The sequence below is a fragment of the Rhinopithecus roxellana genome, chromosome 12, assembly GCF_007565055.1.
Source record: "Rhinopithecus roxellana isolate Shanxi Qingling chromosome 12, ASM756505v1, whole genome shotgun sequence".
NCBI classification, from domain to species: Eukaryota; Metazoa; Chordata; class Mammalia; order Primates; family Cercopithecidae; genus Rhinopithecus; species Rhinopithecus roxellana.
In genome coordinates, this window is record NC_044560.1 from 90,602,245 (window position 1) to 90,622,809 (window position 20,565).

At 46.5% G+C, this 20,565-nt stretch overlaps 1 long non-coding RNA gene across 2 annotated transcripts in view; it reads right to left on the bottom strand.

Moving 5' to 3' along the window:
* LOC104654872 overlaps nt 1-20,565 on the bottom strand; it is a 33,286-nt gene that overhangs the window by 1,438 nt on the left and 11,283 nt on the right. Inside the window, exons 5-6 of one of the 2 annotated variants that reach the window (XR_004060420.1) lie at nt 18,676-18,760; nt 14,960-15,144 (exon numbers count right to left, since the gene is read on the bottom strand). This is a non-coding gene — a long non-coding RNA (uncharacterized LOC104654872). Of the gene's footprint in view, nt 1-14,705; nt 15,145-18,675; nt 18,761-20,565 lie in introns of those variants that run through there. The other variant, XR_746906.2, reaches the window with a different exon arrangement.

Here is a 20,565-nt window from a genome sequence, read left to right on the forward strand (position 1 = left end):
CATTTTTGTATTTTTAGTAGAGACGGGGTTTCACCATATTGGCCAGGCTGGTCTTGAACTCCTGACCTCAAGTGATCCACCCGCCTGGCCTCCCAAAGTGCTGGGATTACAGGCGTGAGCCACTGTGCCTGGCCACTGGGGATATTTTATGTCATGTATGTTCCCTTGCCCTGGGCCTGCCCCGTTTCCTGCCTAGGAAAGAGGTATGACTCCCAGAGGAGCAAAGAATCCTGTGGGCTTCCAGTTCCCTCCACCATCTCTACCACGCTGACCTATTTGGGGCTCAGCATTGAGACAGAGACAAGACCAGCAGCTCCAATGTGTGGTCTAGGCTGGCAGAGAGCAGATGCCCCCGCAGCCTACTCCCCTTGCCCATGGCTCACGTCAGTAATCAACCTATGTACCTTTTCCACTGAACCTGGACAGGGCCTGGGGCCTCAGCACAGAACTGCAGACAGCCACCACCAGGCATTGTCAACGAGACCTCAGTTCCCGCGCCTGCCCCACTGCAGAACAATCCATTCCATCCAGAGCAGGGTGACCGGCAGTCTCTGGCCGGGCATGGGGCAAGGGTGGGGACTGCCAGTGTTTGCTTGTGTCTACGAGTTACAAACAAGCTGGCCACCAAAATTGGCGTCACCCTGGGTGCCCACCAGCACTGTCCTGTGTCTTGGGCCTATGAGTCAAAGAAAAGGTCCCTGTCCCAGGGAGTGACAGGCAGTAATTAGGCTGAATTGGGTGGGGAGGTTTGTCTCAGCCTCTGTTGTTCCCGGAAACCGCTGTTCTCCTTGGAGCAGCCACTGGGAGTTGGAGTGTTTATTTGATTTCTGACTTGCTAAGCCTGTAATTTACCTGCTGGAACAGACAGAGTCCAGCTGCCCAAACCGTGTCATTAAAAGCAGATCCTGGGTCCACCCCATCCACAGGCACAGCCTGGTGGGGTGGCTCTACTTCCCCATGTGCCCAAGGATGTGCCTCTCTGGAGTTCACATGCTGCACCCCCAGGGAGGGGACTGGGGAGAGCTGGTCTGGCAGCAGGGGTGGAGCCTGGGGCCACGCTGCGGGACAGCAGCCCCTCCACCTGGACCAGGGAGGGCCTCCGCGTGCAAGTGCAGAGGAAGAGACCTTCCCATGTACATAAAGGGTGGGCCCAGGCTGTCTGGAAGATGGTGAGTTCCCCATTAGTCTAGGACTTCAAGCTCAGCTAGCAGGGATTGGAAGAGGCAATGGCCTGAGTGTCAGGAGACAGGTATTCTAGTTCCAACTCAGGGACTCACTTGGTGTTCCCTTTCTTATTCATGCTTCAGTTTCTCACCTGCGACATGAGGACATAGGACTCTTTCATTCCAGAGGCTCTTCCAACCCAGAGAACCCGTCTGCCCCCATGACCTTCTTCCAAAGCTTGAGACATGGCCTGAGCCCCCAGCTGCCATAGGACTTGGGGCCTGTCTGCCATTGCAGGACCTGATTTAACAGCTCTCTTCTTCCAATACTGGGCAGTAGAGTTTTTGAAACTGACAAATGTGTGGTCTCTTCAGTGCCCAGTGTGTAACCTGGCATGGTTTGGGTGTGCTAGGAGTTTGTGAAATGAATGTTTTCAAGACACAAATGCTGCCATGCCCATCAGGTGTGCAGAGCAGGCCTGAGGATCATGATGAGACTCCCTTTTTATGCAGCAAAGCACAAAGTATGACAGTCATGGCCTTCCTGGTGGCCAGACTTCTAGTAACTTTAGCCACCCAGACAGCCACCAAATGACATCACATAGAGAAGGCCTCAGAAAGGGAGGAGGTCGTATGGACACACAGCTGATGAGGGGTCAGTGCTCAGCTACCAAGGTCATCTTCTGACCTGGTTGCCTCCCATAGCCAAGGATGCATTCAAGGCTGCAGATAAGAAGCATAAATAAGGGTGGTCAACTCAGGCCCACTGGCTGCACCAAGTAGCCACTGACAGGGAGCCTGGGGCCATTCGGTGCAGAACAATCCCCCAACCCAGTGGCCATCTTCACAAATGCAGCACAGTGCTGGCCCTAATGCCAGGTGAGCGCACAGTCTTGTTTCTTTGTCTTTACGTAGGGACCTGGGCAATGTGCTTTAGAGAAATTCCCTATTATTTCACAGGAAAGGAGGCTGTGAAAAGGAGAGGGCAGGTTTTGCAGCCAAGTCAACCTGGCATCAAGTCCTGGCTGCTTTTTTTTTTTTTTTTTTTTTTTTAAAAGACAGGGTCTTGCTTTGTCACCCAGGCTGGAGTGCAGTGGCAGTATCATGGCTCACTGCAGCCTCGATCTGCTGGGCTCAAGCAATCCTCCCACCTCAGTCCGAGTCGCTGGGATGACAGGCACACGCCACCACACCCAGTTAATTTTTATATTTTTTGCAGAAACCAGGTCTCACTATGTTGCCCAGGCCAGTCTTTAACTTTGCCCAGGCCAGTCTTGAACTCCTGAGCTCAAGCAATCCTCCTGCCTCAGTCTCCCAAAGTGCTAGGATTACAGGCATGAGCCACTGCACCCGGCCTCTGCCTCTTCTTAATTTGACCACATCATGTACCTGCTGCGCCTGCTACTTCCTCACACTCTGGAGAAGAGGGTGCTAGTCCTGCCCTTTTGAGGCCTCCATGAGGGCCAAATGTGCCACGGGACACTTAGTGCCATGCCTGCGCAGACCTGTGGAATAAACAGCACTTCTGAGCAGGCTCATTTTAAAGGGACTTGCAAATTTGGGCCTTCCTTGTGTGCCTTCCTCATAAAACCCACTCCTCCCAGAATGTGCTTGGAGGTGCTGCTGTATTTACCTGAGAGCTGTGCTTTTCTTCAAAAAACCTAAACGTGGTCATCTCTTGGATGAGGTGTGGCCCTGCACCCTCGCCTGCTTGTGGAAGGAGTCTGGGCCGACAGTGACCTGTGCTAGGGTCTCTGCTGAGGAAGTGGCAGGCATGTGGCCCTGACCTGGCTCCGTACTGTGTGTGGGGCCCACCTGTGCCCTCATGGGCAGCTGAAGGGGGAGCTTTCTACCCCAGGTTCCTTTCCTTACTGAGAAGTCTTGAGCAAATAGTTGCCGCTCTCCATCCCCTGCTTTTTAAAAAATGTTTTTTCTCACATAAGAAAATGTTATCTGTGTGCTGGGGAAAATTTTGAAAATAACAAAAACCAGAATACAAACACCCAAAATCAATCACAGAGATAACCACTGTTCATAATTCCTTCTCCAGTCTTTTTTCTTGGCACATACACATTTGTCTTTATATAGGACATATGGATATTTTACAAAGTTAGGATCCTACTCTATGCACTGCTTGGTGATAGGATCTATTCAATGTATGAAACATTTTGAAAGTTCCTCTGATTAAATGTTCTTTGAAAACATAACTATTAGTAGCCTTCCATCCCTTGAGTTCTGCTTTAGCTTCTCCCTTGTATGTCTGGTCTTGCGTTCCCTTCCTCAGAGGCCAGGGTGGGGCTCCTGTGAGCAGGGCAGCAGGCAGCCCGGTGCTCAGATCGCATGGCCACGAGGCTGGCCACTGGTCTGGAATCCTTGGGCCAAGAACCTCCTCTCCTTCTCTGTGCAACACTTGGCACAAGTAGGGGCAGGTGACCTCAGAGTACAAGGGTCACAGGTGGACCCACCGGGATAACTTCTGAGGAAACCCTGATGGTTCTTCTCCCACTGGCCTCTGGCTGGTCCCTTGGTCCCTCCTTCCCAGGGTAATCAGGCAAGCACAGCAATAAGGTCCTCCCTTGTTTCACAAGGTTGTGGGACCAGTTCTCCCTCCCGGGGCCTCCGGCCAGCCTGCCTGTCACCATTTTGAGCACTTCATACACATCCTTCTTCACCCCAGAATCTACCATGTTGAGCACTTCACACACATCCTCTTCTCTCCTGGGCTTCATGGCAGCCCTGCGTAGCTGCCTTATCCTGTCCTCAATGCTGCCTGTCCTGACGGCCATGACTGACCAGCAGTAATGACATCGACATTGAGGAGTGAGTCCTGCTGGGAGCACTGCCGGCCCAAGCTGATCCAGGGGGCAAAGCCCCACCCAGGGTGCCAGAGATGGAGCTGGCTTGGGGTCACTGGGGCCAGGGCAATAGGCTTCTCCTTTCCCCACCAACCTCACCCTGGTGGATTCTAAACATCAAGACTTGATTTCAGCCAGCACTTTGGGAGGCTGAGGTGGGTGGATCACCTAAGGTTCAAGACCAGCCTGGCCAACATGGCAAAACCCCCATCTCTACTGAAAATACAAAAATTAGCTGGACATGGTGGTGGGTGCCTGTAATCCCAGCTTCTTGGGAGGCTGAGGCAGGAGAATTACTTGAACCTGGGAGGCAGAGGTTGTAGTGAGCTGAGATCATGCCATTGCACTCCAGCCTGAGTGACAAGAGGAAAACTCCGTCTCAAAAAAAGAAAAAAAGACTTGATTCAGACAGAGCTCCTAGGACATGTCATGGGAGCCAGTGGGGAGCCCTGGGGGAGGTTTTTGGAGACTGATAGGACTCAGCTTCAACACCTGAAGGAGGCCATGAGGTGGCCTGGCTGGCCCAAAACCGGTGCAGGGTGAGAGGCCATCCTAGCACAGGCTGCGCACCATGACACCACACTGCAGTTTCCAAGTAGGCCTGGGGTTGGGAGGAGGAAGTAGGAGCCACCCCTGGCTCGTTTCTCCCCAGCACCAAGCACATCTGCTGACTAAAGAAGGGCCCTGGGTGCTCCTCAGTAATACAGTTCTGTCGGTTCAGGCAGTACATAGTGAGTGCCAGGTCAGTGAGACTGACGACAGATGCCCATCAGGCACAGGACCAGCTGGTGTGACAGCAGGAATGGTAACCAACCAGAAAGAGAAGACAGAGGCACTTTTACATGGCTTTCACTTCTACTGCCCCACAATGGGCTGACGAGGGCATCTCCTAAGGGACTTGGCCTAAGGCAGAAGAGCAGCAGCAGAGATGCTATGGCCTGTCCCAGCAGCAATCTCTGAAAACACCTGGGACCTGGCAGGCAGGCAGCAGTATAAGAACAAGGATTTATTTTAGCAAACCAAACAGAACAAAATATCCAGGAGCCACAGTGGTGGGCCCACAGCAGACCCAGCAGCAAAAGCCGGGAAAAGTGGTGGTTGGTGAAGGAGCACCTGTGCTGGCTCCTGGGCCCACAGCTGCACTTGGGAACAGTCCAGGCTGTGCCTACAGAGATGCTCCAAGCTGACCCTAAGGCAGGCCTCATGCCACAAATGCTGCTTGCTTCAAACAGGGCACCCTCCATGCTGCCTCCTCTGAGGCTGACAGCTCCTTCCTGGATGTGCAGGGGCAAGAGCAGAGTGGAGAGCAGAGAGAGTGCCACACGTACTCCCCACAGTTGCCAATGATCACCTCTGCCTTGGCTTCCCATCCTTGCCTTTGCAGACAGACTAGAAGAGGGGACACTCAGGGGAGTGAAAGAGCAGAATAAAGATAGACTTTAGGGACATCCACCCCTACCTGCCCCCTGGGGACACTGGCCCTAACAGTGGTGGTGCTCACAATCTAGTGAAATAGTCATCTAAAAAAGATGTGGATTAATCTCATCTCAGGAATGCAAAGTTGGTTTAACATCTAAAAATCAATCAGTGTAACAGACAATTATCAATAGTATAAGGGACAAAACCCACATAATCATCTCAGATACAGAAAAAGCAGCAGACAAAATCCAATACCTTTGCATAATGAAAACTCAATAAACTAGGAATGGAAGGGGGAACTTTCTCAATCTGATAAAAGGTATCAACAGAAAACTACATGGTGAAAAATAAGATGCTTTCCCCCTAAGTTCAGGAACAAGATGAGGATATCTGTTCTTGAAATTTCTATTCAACATTGTACTGAAGGTTCTTAGCCAGGTTAATTAGGTGAAAAGAACGAAATGAAAGGCATCCAATCAGCAAGGAAAATGTAAAGCTATTTCTATTTGCAGATGACGACACACTCTTGCATATAGAAAATCCTAAAAAATCCACAAAAAAACTATTAGAACTAATAAACAAGTTTAGCAATGTTGCAGAATACACAATCAATACACAATTGATTATATATATTTTTGTAGAGACAAGGTCTCATTATGTTGCCTCAGGCTGGTCTCAAACTCCTGGACTCAAGTGATTTTCCCACCTCAGTCTCCCAGTGTGCTGGGATTACGAGTGTGAACCACCATGCCTGGCCTGTTTTGTGGTTTTCAAAGTATAAGCTGTATACATCTCTTAAACTTATGCCTAAATATTTTACTCTTGTTTATGCTATCGTAAGTATAATTGTTTTTCTTTTTATTCTGTTTTCAGGTTGTTCATTGCTAATGTATAGAAATATAATTGCTATATATACGGCCAGGTGTGGTGGCTCATGCCTGTAATCCCAGCACTTTAGGAGGCTGAGGTGGGCAGATCACAAGGTCAGGAGATCGAGACCATCCTGGCTAATGCAGTGAAACCCCACCTATACTAAAAATACAAAAAATTAGCCAGGCATGGTGGCGGGCACCTGTAGTCCCAGCTACTCAGGAGGCTGAGGCAGGAGAATGGCGTAAACCCGGGAGGCGGAGCTTGCAGTGAGCCAAGATCGCGCCACCGCACTCCAGCCTGGGTGACATTGCGAGACTCTGTCTCAAAAAAAAAAAAAAAAAAAAAAGAAGAAGTATAATTTATATATATACATATATATCTTTTTTTTCTTTAGAAGGGTTTTGCTCTGTTGTCCAGGCTGGAGTACAGTGGTACAGTCACAGCTGTCTATAAAAAAAAAATTTAAAACTTAGCCAGGTGTGGTGATGTGTTTCTGTAGTTCCAGCTGGTTGTAAAGCTGAAACATAATGACCACTTGAGTACAGGAGTTCAAGACCGTGGTGAGCTGTGATTGCACCACTGCACTCCAGCCTGGGCAACAGAGTGACACCCTGTCTAAAAAAAAAAAAAAAAAAGAATGAGAGAAACTATTTGCAAATTATACATCTGATAAGAGACCTGTATCTAGAATATTTAAAGAATTCTCACTTGCTAGGCATGGTGGCTCACACCTATAATCCCAGCATTTTGGGAGGACAAGATGGGAGGATTGCTTGAGCCCTGGAGTTCGAGACCAGCCTGGATAACATAGCAAGATCCCAATTAAAAAAAAAGAAAAGGAAAACCACACAACATTACTGAAAAACACTGAAGACCTAAACAAATGAAAAGACACCCTGCGCTCATGGGACTAGAAGACTTAATACTGTTAAGATGACGATACTCCTAAATTGATCTACACATTCAGTGCAATCTGTATTAAAATCCTAGCTGGCTTTTTTCGTACAAGTTGACAAGCTTATCTCAAAATTCATAAGAAATGTAAGAGACTCAGGGTAACCAAAACAATCTTGAAAGGAAAAATAAAGTTGGAGGACTAGCATTTCCGGAATTAAAAACTTACTACAAAGCTACAGAATTTAAGACACAGTAGTAATGGCCTAATGACAGACATATAGATCAACAAAATATAATTTAGAATCCAGAAGAAACCCTTACATTTATGGTCAACTATATTCACCAAGGATACCAAACAGGAAAAAACTAGCCTTTTCAACAAATGGTGCTAGGACGACTGAAAATCCCCCTGCAAAACAGTAACACTGGACCACTTTCCTCACACTATACACAAAAATTAACCCCAAATGGAGCAAAGACTTGAATCTAAAAGAGAAAACCATAAAATACTTAATAGAAAATGTAGGAGTAAATCTTCATATTCACTACACCAAAAGTACAAGTAACAAAAAAAATAAATTAGACTTTATCTGGCGCAGGCCATGCAGGAGAGGGACGGCCCGGACCCTGATCGCATAAGGCTGCTCTCCAGCAAGGCTCAGAGCCCTCTGGATGTTGGCAAGGCCACTTCCAAGGCCTGTGCAGCAGGTGGCGCTGGTGGGCTCTTCTGTATCGCTGGAATAAGCTATGCTATTTTGCTTTGCATTTGGTTGATTATTTATATGCGGACAACTATTGGAGGGGATTCACGGTGAGGTCTGGGGAGTGTTACTCATTCGGTAATAGTACTGCCCACCCCCACTCCAGATCTTGGAAAATGGGGCAATACCCATGAGCTGGAAAGATAGAAGAAAAATCTTACCACATTACCCTCGGAAAATTTGGCCCTGGGCCTGTCCCTACAATATGGGTTAATGGCCAGTGGGGGTATGTGATGGGAACACATAAGGGAAAAAAGAAATATGGTATCCCCATAAAGACAAAAATTCTATGCAAAATTTGTCATGGTTAAGTTCCTAACTTATTTCATATTCTGGGGATTATATAAATGGTGAAAAAATGGTGTGGATAGATGGGAGGTTAATTCTATAAAAAGATTTAAGTTTGTGGGACACAATAAGACGACAAGGATATTAAATTTGGTGCCCTAAACAAAAATAAAAGTAAAATACTAAACTTAGAAAAAAGAAAAATTGTTGTACATAGTTACATAATCAATGTTAAAGTATAACCTTGCACTTAATAGAGACTGCTGTGCCAGTTCTAAGCCTATAACCAATTGTGCTGCTATAATTGTCCCTAAGACCATTTCCTCAAGACCACACAATGGTCCCGTCTAGCACCTGTAACCACAAGAGCCACCAAGTCTAATATAAGACTTTGTTATGTTAACTATTAAGCTTGCTTATTCCCCAAAAGGGTAACCAAGGAAAGAAGAACTGACCATCCATGAAAAGAACTGTTCTTGATGTACTTCTGAGACTATCCTAATAATCTATATATAATTATGTAATCACCTGATGCTCTGCTGATTGACAATTGTTCTATAATTATGTAATCACCTGATGCTCTACTGATTGACAATTGTTCTATAAGATACTATATAAGCTTGTAGTAAAAATCATTCGGGGCTGTCAGCCCTTTGCTGGGCTGCAGTCTTGTCTGTGTCTTCTTGTATGTTGTGTCTGGTGTCTTTATTGTCTCTCGCCACCTTGCCTCTCCCCTTTGGGTTACCTTGGACACGCTAGGGCTGGACCCCGGCATTCATCAAAATTAAAATATTTTGTGCTTCAAACGATGCCATCAAAAAAAGTGAATAGACAACCCACAGAATGAGAGAAAAGGTCGAGTCCAGCGGCTCACGCCTGTAATCCCAGCACTTTGGGAGGCCGAGGTGGGCGGATCATGAGGTCAGGAGATCGACATCATCCTGGCTAACACAGTGAAACCTGGTCTCTACTAAAAATTTAAAAAAATCAGCTGGGCGTGGTGGCAGGCATCTGTAGACTCAGCGACTCGGGAGGCTGAGGGAGGAGAATGGTGTGAACCCAGGAGGTGGAGCTTACAGTGAGCTGAGATCACGCCACTGCACTCCAGCCTGGGCGACAGAGGAAGACTCCGTCTCAAAAACAAAACAAAACAAACAAGGAATGCTTCTTCATTCATGCTACATCATGGATGAACCTTGAAAACATTATGCTACGTGAAAGAAGACACTCACAAAAGCCTACATATTGTATGATTCCACTTATATATTAAATGCCTAGAATGGGAAAATCTATAAAGACATAAAGTGAATTGGGGTTTCCCAGGGCAGGGGACCAACAGGATAGGGAGCAAGTGCTAAAGGGTATGAAGCTGCCTTTTGGGGTGATAAAATGTTCTAAAATTACTTGTAGTGATGGTCGCACAACTCTGTGAATACATTAAAAACCATTAAAATGTGTACTTTAAATGGGCAAACTGGATGGTATGTAAATAATATCCTACTAAAGCTGCTAAAAAGATAATTACACTACAAAATGGCACAACCCAGTGACACAGACATCTGTGCATAGAATGGGAGCACTAGAGTCATGTAAGTGTTTGTGAAAAATAGAGACACTCACACAAACACTCATCATGAAGGCTTTCTGAAGGAGGTGATGTCAGTTCAGTCTAAAAGGCCTGGGGCCAGGCACCATGGCTCACGCCTGTAATCCCAGCACTTTGGCAGGCCAAGGCAGGAGGATCGCTTGAGCCCAGGAATACAAGACCAGCCTGGGCAACAGAGAAAACTCTCATCTCTACAAAAAATTTAAAATGGCTGGGCGCGGTGGCTCACGCCTGTAATCCCAGCACTTTGGGAGGCCGAGGCAGGTGGATCACGAGGTCAGGAGATCGAGACCATCCTGGCTAACACGGTGAAACCCCGTCTCTACTAAAAATACAAAAAATCAGCCGGGCGTGGTGGCGGGCGCCTGTAGTCCCAGCTACTTGGGAGGCTGAGGCAGGAGAATGGCATGAACCTGGGAGGCGGAGTTTGCAGTGAGCCCAGATCACGCCACTGTACTCCAGCCTGAGCGACAGAGCAAAACTCCATCTCAAAAAAAAAAAAAAAAAAAAAAAATTTAAAACTAGCCAGGTGTGGTGGTATGTACCTACTAGTCCCAGCTACGTGGGAGGCTGAGGCAGGAGGATCGCTTGAGCTCAGGAGGTTGAGGCTGCAAGTGAGCCAAGATCATGCCACTGCACTGCAGCTTGGGAGACAGAGCAAGACTCTGCCTCAACAACAAAACAAACAAATAAAAAGCCTGGGTTTGCCAGGAGACTAGGGGGCATAGGATAAGGAGCTACAGCTCATTGTGGCAATAAGAAACTCCCCTCTTCATGGCTGGGCCTCTAGACTGGGTACCCCCTTCATAGGGGAACCATGTCCCATTCTACTCTTTTTGTTTGTTTTTTGAGACATGATCTCACTCTGTCATCCAGGCTGGAGTGCTGTGGCCCAATCATAGCTCACTGCAGCCTCAACCTCCCAGGATCAAGCGATCCTCCCGCCACAGGCTCTCAAGTAGCTGTGACCAGGCACACACCACCACGCCCAGCTAATTTTGTATTTTTTATAGAGACGGGGTTTCGCCATGTTGCCCAGGCTGGGGTCAAACTCCAGGGCTCAAGCAATCTGCCTGCCTAGGCCTAAAGTGCTGGGATTACAGGCATGAGCCACCACACCTGGCTCCATTCCACCTGATTCCCAGAGTCAGAGAGCCTGGCACTTAACAGAGCAGCCTGTTAATAACTTTTTTTTTGAGATGGTGTCTTCCTCTGTCGCCCAGGCTGGAGTGCAGTGGCGCAATCTTGGCTCACTGCAACCTCCGCCTCCTGGGTTCAAGCAATTCTACTGCCTCAGCCTCCCAAGTAGCTGAGATTACATGTATCCACCACCACACCTGGCTATTTTTTTTTTTTTTTGTATTTTTAGTACAGACGGGGTTTCACCATGTTGGCCAGGCTGGTTTCTAACTCCTGACTTCAGGTGATCTGCCAGCCTTGGCCTCCCAAAGTGCTGGGATTATAGGCATGAGCCACCACACCCAACCAATAGCTTTTTAAAATAAATATTCAAATAATTCAAATATTTATTGCATGCTTGCTGTGTGCCAGACACTGTTCCAGAATACAATGGTGAACAACAAAGCCTAAGTCCTGCCCTCATGAGGCTGACATGGGAGAAAGGGAGACAGAAAATAAGTAAGTAAAATAATAAATGTATAACGCAATTTCAGGTAATAAGCATAAGAAGAAAACTGAAGCAGATTAAAAAGAAGAGTGGGATGGCAGGAAAGCCTATTTTAGGGAGAGGTCAGGGTAGGCCTGTCAGCCGAGGGGACACATGCGTGGCATCTGAAGGAAGTGGGTGTGAACCATCTGGACAGTGGAGGAAGAACACTCCAGGAGAGGAAAGGGCATATGCAAAGGCCCTGAGGCAGAAGTGAGCTCAGCATGTCTGAGAAACAGCGAGATTGCCTATGGATGCAGAGGGCAAGGGGCAGCAGCACATCCTAGGGGTACAGAGAGGTGCCAGGACCCAAGCTGGGTTAGCCCTGTAGGACGGGGTCCCACGCACAGTGCAGGATGGGTCAGCAGGAGGATGATGTGATCAGATTTATGATTAAAAACAATCACTCTGGGTCGGGCGCGGTGGCTCAAGCCTGTAATCCCAGCACTTTGGGAGGCCGAGACTGGCGGATCACGAGGTCAGGAGATCGAGACCATCCTGGCTAACACGGTGAAACCCCGTCTCTACTAAAAAATACAAAAAAAAACCCAAAAAACTAGCTGGGCGAGGTGGCAGGAGCCTGTAGTCCCAGCTACTCGGGAGGCTGAGGCAGGAGAATGGCGTAAACCTGGGAGGCGGAGCTTGCAGTGAGCCCAGATCCGGCCACTGTACTCCAGCCTGGGCGACAGAGCAAGACTCCGTCTCAAAAAAAAAAAAAAAAAAAAAAAAACAATCACTCTGACTGCCAGGTGAAGATCAGACTATGAGGGTGAAGCAACCAGGCTGGAAACAGGACTTGGTGGTCATGGTGGACGGGTGAAGAGTGGCTGGGCCAGGAGATGACTTGAAGTCAGATAGATGTGACCTGTAGGTGACACAGGAGTCCATGATGACTCCTAAGTTTCTGACCAAGCAGCTAAGTGGATGGTGGAGTCATTTACTGAAACAGAGAAAACGGGGAGGAAGGGTGTGGAGGAGAAGGCCAAGGACACATTTTGGACATGTGAAGTGTAAGATGCTTGTGGGATATCCAGCAAAGGTGACAGGTAGGCGGTTGGACAGGAGTCTGGAACTCAGGGAGCCATCAGCATGGAGACCCATGTGGACAAACTTAACTCAGTGATTTCACTGAAAGTCCTGGGACTGGGCAGCGTGATTGCCCAGGGCATGGGTTCTCAGTGGTGTCATACTGCCCCCTAGGGGCTACTAGAAATTGCAGTCTATTTTTGGTGGTAATAGGGTGCCACTGGCATTAGAAGGAAGGGATCAGGGAGGGACTCTAGATGCCCTGCAGTCTCCTACCTAATGGAGAGTTATTCTAAAACCTGTACTTTCAACAGCCCTGAATAACATTCATGTAGATAAGAAAAATCTATTTATAATGATCTGAGCCTAGAACCTAACTCCACGTTCCATATAAACCCAAATAATTTTTTTGTATCAATTTTTTTTCATTTCTTTTTGTTCAGAATTTTACTAAGAGATTTTTACTATTTCAAAACATCATGTTACTTTGATTCTGCCAAAACAACATACCTGAATCAATCCACACTACCAAGTGCGGCTCTAGGCAGAAGTACACATGTTCAAGTACTTCATACATGTAGTTGTGTCCAAGCATTTGAATACTGAAATGCATATTATGTTATTACAAATTATTTTCCTTTAATTTCCCTTTATATTACAACTATGGCATAATACTGTGGGTTTTTTTGTTTGAGACAGAGTCTCACTGTATCACCCAGGCTGGAGTCCAAATGGTGTAATCTTGGCTCATTGCAACATCCACCTCCCCAGCTCAAGCCATCCTCCCACCTCAGCCTCCTGAGTAGCTGGGACTACAGGTGTTCGCCACAATGCCTAATTGATTTTTGTATTTTCTGTAGAGATGGGGTCTTGCCATGTTGCCCAAGCTTGTCTCAAACTCCTGGGTTCAAGCAATCCTCCCACCTCAGCCTCCCAAAGTGCTGGGATTACAGGCATGAGCCACTGCACCCAGCCAATACCGTGTTTTTAATTAGGCATTCACTGGAAGGGTATAGAGCTGAGACTTCCATCTCAGCACACTAGAGCATGAGCTGGAAGAGGCAGGTGCTAGGCTAAAAGGGTGAGAACGATTAAGGTAAAGAGTGAATACAGATAAAGAAAAGCCATGGTGAGCACTGGGTCCCTCCAAAAATTTAGAGACTAGGAGGAGGAAGAGACAAGGGAAGAGACTGAGGGAAGACACCATGGGGTAAAAGGTAAGAGAAGAGGGAGGCCACCATTGTCACAGGAAGGCAAGCAGGCCAGGCAGGAGAGAATGATGCAGGCAGGGGATTAGATCTGGCTGTGGGAAGACTAAATAGTTCTCTTATGATTGTTTCTATAAATAAGTGACACCATCAGTTGAGAGGGAGAGTGTATGAAGCAATGCTGGAGGGCTGAGGAGTGAAGAAAAGGCGTGTTTTCCAGTCAGACCATGGATGACAAGTACCTCCAGCAATCTGGGAGGACCACTGGGTATTGCTCAAGGTGCCCTTAAGACCTGAGCCCCTCAACTCAAGAGGGACCAGATAGCTCAGGGCTGTGCTTTTCTCCAGCACACTGAGTTCTGCACTAGGTAAGGAGCATGAGACAGAGGCAGCGGGCTCCTTCGCACGAGGAAGGAGAGTGTGTCCAGCAACGGTGCGTAGGATGTGAGTGAGGCAACAGGGCAATGTGGCGCGGGTGGATGGGCAGCGCATCTATGAGTCTAGGACATGTGCCAACCACGAAAACCCCCAAAAGGATGATGTGGTATCACATGAGGAAATCTGAATATGCACTGCAGATGAGAGAATAGTATTGTAGCAGTGTTCATTTTCTGATTTTGAGAACTATGTCCTGGTAATATTAAAAATACCCTGCTTCTTATGAAATACAAGCTGAAGTATTTAGTGGTGGATGAACACGAACTCTCCAACTTACTCTCAAATGGCTCTAAAAAAATACACACTGTCTATAAATATATACAGAAGGAGAATAAATAGGAAATGATGTTCACCAATATAAACAACTGGAGAACCTGAGTAAATGCGAGCAAAGGTATGTGGGGTTCATCACAATATTGTTGTAACTCTTCCGTGAGCTTGACATTACATAAAATAAAAAGTTACAAAAACAATAACAAGACACCACTGTAGGAGCAGACCCAGGCATTTATGCGTCTTCCTCTTTTAATGAAAGGAGACAAATGGGAACTGAAATAAGCCAAAATAAAAAACAAAAAAGCTTTTCAAAGCCCAAAGTTAACTCCACCCGAGCAAGGCTGAACGGTCCTCCTGTGTCTGGTGGCTGGGTCTCCTCCAGACTCCCTGTTTCTCAGCCAGAACCACGGCTCATCCTTCCATCCTGCACAGCCAGCTGCCCTTGCCCAGCCTCCTTTGTCACCACAGATGAGTAGTTCCTACCTGGTCCTGTGTGTTTGAAGATAAAGTTTTCATCATCAAACTTCTTCTTGTAGATGGACTTGCCCCTGGTGCCGTTGTGGTTTGTGAAATCACTGCCCTGGCACATAAACCGGGGGATAATGCGGTGGAAGCTGCTTCCCTTGAAGCTGAGTCCTTTAAATGGGTGCGCGGGTAGTGGAAATTCTCTGGGATTGAGAAAGGGAAAGGTCTGAGGTAAGAATATCTAACTAGATCATTAAAACTCCAGCTCTCTGTAACACGCCATCTCTACAAAAACACAAATAATTAGTTGGGTCCCAGCCATGGTGGCTCATGCCTGTAATCCCAGCACTTTGGGAGGCTGAGGTGGGTGGATCACCTGAGGTCAGGAGTTCGAGACCAGCCTGGCCAACATGGCAAAACCCCATCTCTACTAAAAATACAGCAATTAGCCAGGTGTGGTGGCACACTCCTAGGTGACAAAGTGAGACCCTGTCTCTAAAATAAAACACACACACCCCCCGCAAACTCCAGCTCTCCAAATCAAAAAAAGTACATAGTACCTTTATTTAAACTAAATGCTTAATTGTGGAAGTGGCACACAAATAGATTGAACAGACTAGGTGAAAAGAAGAGAAAGTCCAGAAATAGACCCAGATACATATGAAAATTCAGTATTTCAGCTGGGCATGGTGGCTCACATCTGTAATCTCAGTACTTGGGGAGGCCAAGGCAGGAGGATTGCCTGAGCAGAGGAGTTGGAGACCAGCCTGGGCAACAAGGCAAGACCTCATCTCTATTAAAATATATACATAGGCCAGGTGTGGTGGCTCAGGTCTGTAATCCCAGCACTTTGGGAGGCCAAGGCAGGTGGATCACCTGAGGTTAGGAGTTCGAGGCCAGCCTGATCAACGCGGTGAAACCCTGTCTCTACTAAAAATACAGAAAATTAGCTAAGTGTGGTGGCGTACACCTGTAATTCCAGCTACTCAGGAGGCTGAGGCAGAAGAATCACTTGAACCCGGGAGGCAGAGGCTGCAGTAAGCTGAGATCATGCCATTGCACTCCAGCCCGGGCAACAAGAGTGAAACTCTGTCTCAAAAAAAAAAAAAAAAAAAAAAAAAAATATATATATATATATATATATATATGTAAAGGAATTAAGTATATTAAGTATTTCATAAAGCTTGGCATCTTAAATCACTGGGGCAAAGATGGACTTTCTATAAACTGCTCTTAAGACAACTGAATAAACATTTGGACTCCCCTATCCAATTGTGCTACGCAGCCATGACCTGAGAAGGTATATAATGACCAGGAGCTCAAATCCCCACAGACAAAGGTCTAGGTCACCCCAGCAGATAAGCCATTTAGATTAGCAGAGGAGCCAGCTGAGGTAAGGATGAGAGGTATCTAAAATGGATAGTAGAGGAGGGAGGCCAGGCGCCATGGCTCACACCTGTAATCCCAGCGCTTTGGGAGGCAGAGGTGGGCGGATCACCTGAGGTCAGGAGTTCGAGACCAGCCTGGTCAACATGGTGTAACCCTGTCTCTACTAAAAATACAAAACCAGCCGGGCATCGTGGCAGGCGCCTGTAATCCCAGCTACTTGGGAGGCTGAAGCAGGTGAATCACTTGAACCCGGGAGGCGGAGGTTGCAAAACGTGAGCCAAGATCATGCCATGGCACTCCAGCCTGGGATTACTAACAGTTACATGAGTATATTTTTCAGAGACATAGCAATAAAAGCCCAAATAATTAAAATAGTTAAAAGAAATGAATGTTGCCTCTGGTAGGGCAGAAAAATGATGTTGGGTGGGGGGCAGAAGAATGTTTTATTACAGAATGATTTTCTTTAACTATGTGTAATTATGACTTTGAGAAACATTTTTAAAAGCTAGATTACAACAAAAAAGATTATGGGTAAAAAAAAGGTCTTCATGAATATTTAAGAAAAAAGGAAAACACAACTGTCAATACTAGCTACCTCTGGGAGATGAGCTGAATAGTAAGGAGACAAACTTTTAGCTTCTGATTGATACCCTTAAAAATAGTACTTTTCTGGCTGGGTGCAGTCACTCATGTCTGTAATCCCAGCATTTTGGGAGGCCGAGGTGAGAGGATCACTTGAGTCCAGTTCAAGACCAGACTGGACAACATGGCAAAACCCCACCATCTCTACAAAAAAAAAAAAAATATATATATATATATAAATTAGCCGGGAAACACAGTGAAACCCCCACCTGTACAAAAAAATAATAAAAAATTGGCTGGGCATGGTGGTGCATGCCTGTGGTCCCAGCTACTTGGGAAGCTGAGCTGGGAGGATCACTTGAGCCTGGAAGGTTGAAGCTGCAGTAAGCTGCAGTGAGCTGTGATCACACCACTGCACTCCAGCCTGGGCAACAGAACTAGATCCTGTCTCAAAGAAAAAAAAAAAAATTGCATTTTTTCCAGTGAAGACACTTGGCAAATAACTCCTCAACCAAGTCAACAAAATTAACATCGCAAACATCTGAACTGACATCATGTACTTCCTCATACGATGCACTAACAACACTGCTTCTGTGCTGTTGCTGTCAAAACACATAACCTAAATCTAATCATGAAGAAGTACTAGACAAATATAAACTGAGAAGCATCACTTAAACACAACTGGCCTATTCTTTTCAAAGATGTCAAGATCAAAAAAGACAATGAAAAATTAAGAAATGGTTTCAAATAAAAGAAGACTGAAGAGACTTGACAACTAAATCAATGTGGGAATCCTTGTCAGGGAAGAAAAATTGCTAAAAATTACTATAAAGGACAATGTTGGGACAAGTGATAAAATGTGAATATGGCTCATCACTCAGTGTTACATTTTATAATTTTGATAGCTATACTCTGATTATGCAAGGGAATATTCTGGTTCTTAGGAAATATATACTGAAGTATTTAGGAGTAAAGGTGCATGGTCTTCAACTTCTCAACTGAACAGGGAAAAAATACATATACGCATCTGTGTACAATGTATGTAAAGAAAATGATAAAGCATACAGGACAAAAAAAGGAAATTAATGAATAGGTAAAGGATATATAAGAGTTCCTCTAACTATGCTTTTTTTCTTTTTCTTTTTCTTTTTTTAAGACAAGGCCCTGCTCTGTTGCCAAGACTGGAGTGTAGTGGTGCAATTATGGCCTGCAGCCTCAACCTCCTGGGCTCAAGCAATCCTCCTGTCTCAGCCTCCCAAATAGCTGGAACTACAGGCACATCCCACTATACCCATCTAATTTTGTATTTTTTGTAGAGATGGAGTCTTTTGCTGTGTTGCCCAGGCTGAGCTCAAACTCCTGGCCTCAAGTGATCCTCCCACCGTGGCCTCCCAAAGTGCTGAGATTACAGGTGTGAGCCACTGCACCTGGCCCCTTGAAATATTCTTACAGAATTCTTATTCTATATATCTGTAAGTTTGAAAATATATCCAAATAAAATTACAAAGAAAAAAAAAACCCAACAATAAAATCAAACCAGAAGATAATTAAAACTGTTTATACTTTCAGTTGCCTATTCTTTCTAATGGCTCTAAGCCTTTACAGAGCTTCAACAATGCCTGCTGTGCCTCATGTTACTAAATGCTGGGATCTGAAATGCCTCAGATGGAAATAGTGTTAAGGGCCCAGGACTCCAGGTAGCTTCCTCCCCATCTTGCTCAGCCACCAGTGTCCCGCCGTCCTGACCATGGCATCCTGCTCACCTGCTGTCATGGGCACGACATCGGAACGCAGGAGCATTTGGATGCAGCCAGCTGGCTTGTTCCCAATCTCGATGTCCATGTACACCTGAGGATTTGACCAGGCCTTTTTAGCAGTGGGCTCTCCCTAGGTGCAGAAGAAATTGCTAGAGAGCTCCCTGATGCCCCAAGTAGGAGTGCGAGTATTCTACACACCCACCCAGAACACAACTTCAGTGAGTAGGCTGCAGCAAGTGCTGACAGGGAAGGCCTTGGGCCCTGACAGGGCTGCAGGAGACAGGAGCCACAGCCGTAGCACCCAGCTGGATGCCCAGTGACAGGAGACCTCAGCACTGTCTAACCTGAGGCCCATACACAGGCATGTTATCTCATCGCGCTCACCCTCAGAAGCATCAGTTTCCTCCTCCTGCCCCACAGTCACAGAACAGAGCTTTTCTTGCCCATGATCCACAGCTCTCAACATCTTCAAATGCTAGTTCCAATCTACCCACTGTCTTCCAGTTAAACAAAACCACCCATGTGCCACCCCCTTCTCCCTCTATACTTGGCCCTGAACATACACTGGCTGGCTACATGGAAGCAAGCGGGCAGCCCTCTTGCTCAGGCCTAAGTTTGCAGAGACAATGGAGGATGCTGCCCCTTTTTGCTTTGTGCTCCAAGATAAGACCGGATAGAGGATAAATACAACACTCAGTGCAAACCCTCCAATTTGTGTAATAGAGAAAACTCTATGTTTTTGTTTGTTTTTTGAGATGGAGTCTCACTCTGTCACCCAGACTAGAGTGCAGTGGCACGATCTCAGCTCACTGCAACCTCCACCTCCTGGGTTCAAGTGATTCTCCTGCCTCAGCCTCCTGAGTAGCTGGGATCACAGGCGCGTGCCACTATGCCCGGCTAATTTTTGTATTTTTAGTAGAGACGGGTTTCACCATGTTGGTCAGGCTGGTCTCGAACTCCTGACCTCGTGATCTGCCCACCTTGGCCTCACAAAATGCTGGGATTACAGATGTGAGCTACCACGCCCAGCCAACTCTATTGTTTTTTTGGATTAATAGTTCAACATAGAGGTATTGAGCTATCAGGCCAAGTACTGGGATTCTTAAATAAATAGATACAGTTGGGTGTTGTGGCTCACTCTGTAATCCCAGCACTTTGGGAGGCCAAGGCAAGAGGACTGCTTGAGCCCAGGAGTTCTGAGACCAATCTGGGCAACACAGTGAGACCCTGTATCTACAAAATAAAAAATGAAAAATTTAGCTGGGTATGGTGGTGTGCCTGTAGTTCCAGTTAGTTGGAAGGCTGGGGCAGGAAGATCACTTGAGCCTGGAAGGTCAAGGCTGCAGTGAGCTGTGATGGTACCACTATACTCCAGCCTGGGCAACAAAGCAAGACCCTGACTCAAAAAATAAAAAACAAATAGATAGGCAGTTAGATAGATACAGCCTCTGGCCTTGAGGAACTGGCTAGCCAGCGGGGGAGGGATACCCACAATGTAAGAGGCACACAGATCCTGGAGCTCTACAGCCTTAGTTCAGACCTCAGTTCCACCATTATGAACTGTATAACACTGAACAAGGTACTGACCTCACTGTGCCCCAGCTTCCTCACCTAGAACTGGGAATAATAATAGTACTTATCTCAAATAATTGTAATTAGGATTAAATATTAGTAGAGCACTTAGAACAGTGCCTAGCATAGAACAAGCAATATTTAGATATTTGTTAAATAAGTAATTTCAATATAATGCAGTCACATTTCTATATAATCACATTTACATATAATGCCAGGACAGAGGGTGCCGCAGGAACCCAGAGGCCATGGGAGCCCAGAGTGATACTTGCCTCACTCACTGGAGGATTAAGAAAAGCTTCCTGGAGAAGGCAGTAAATGGGC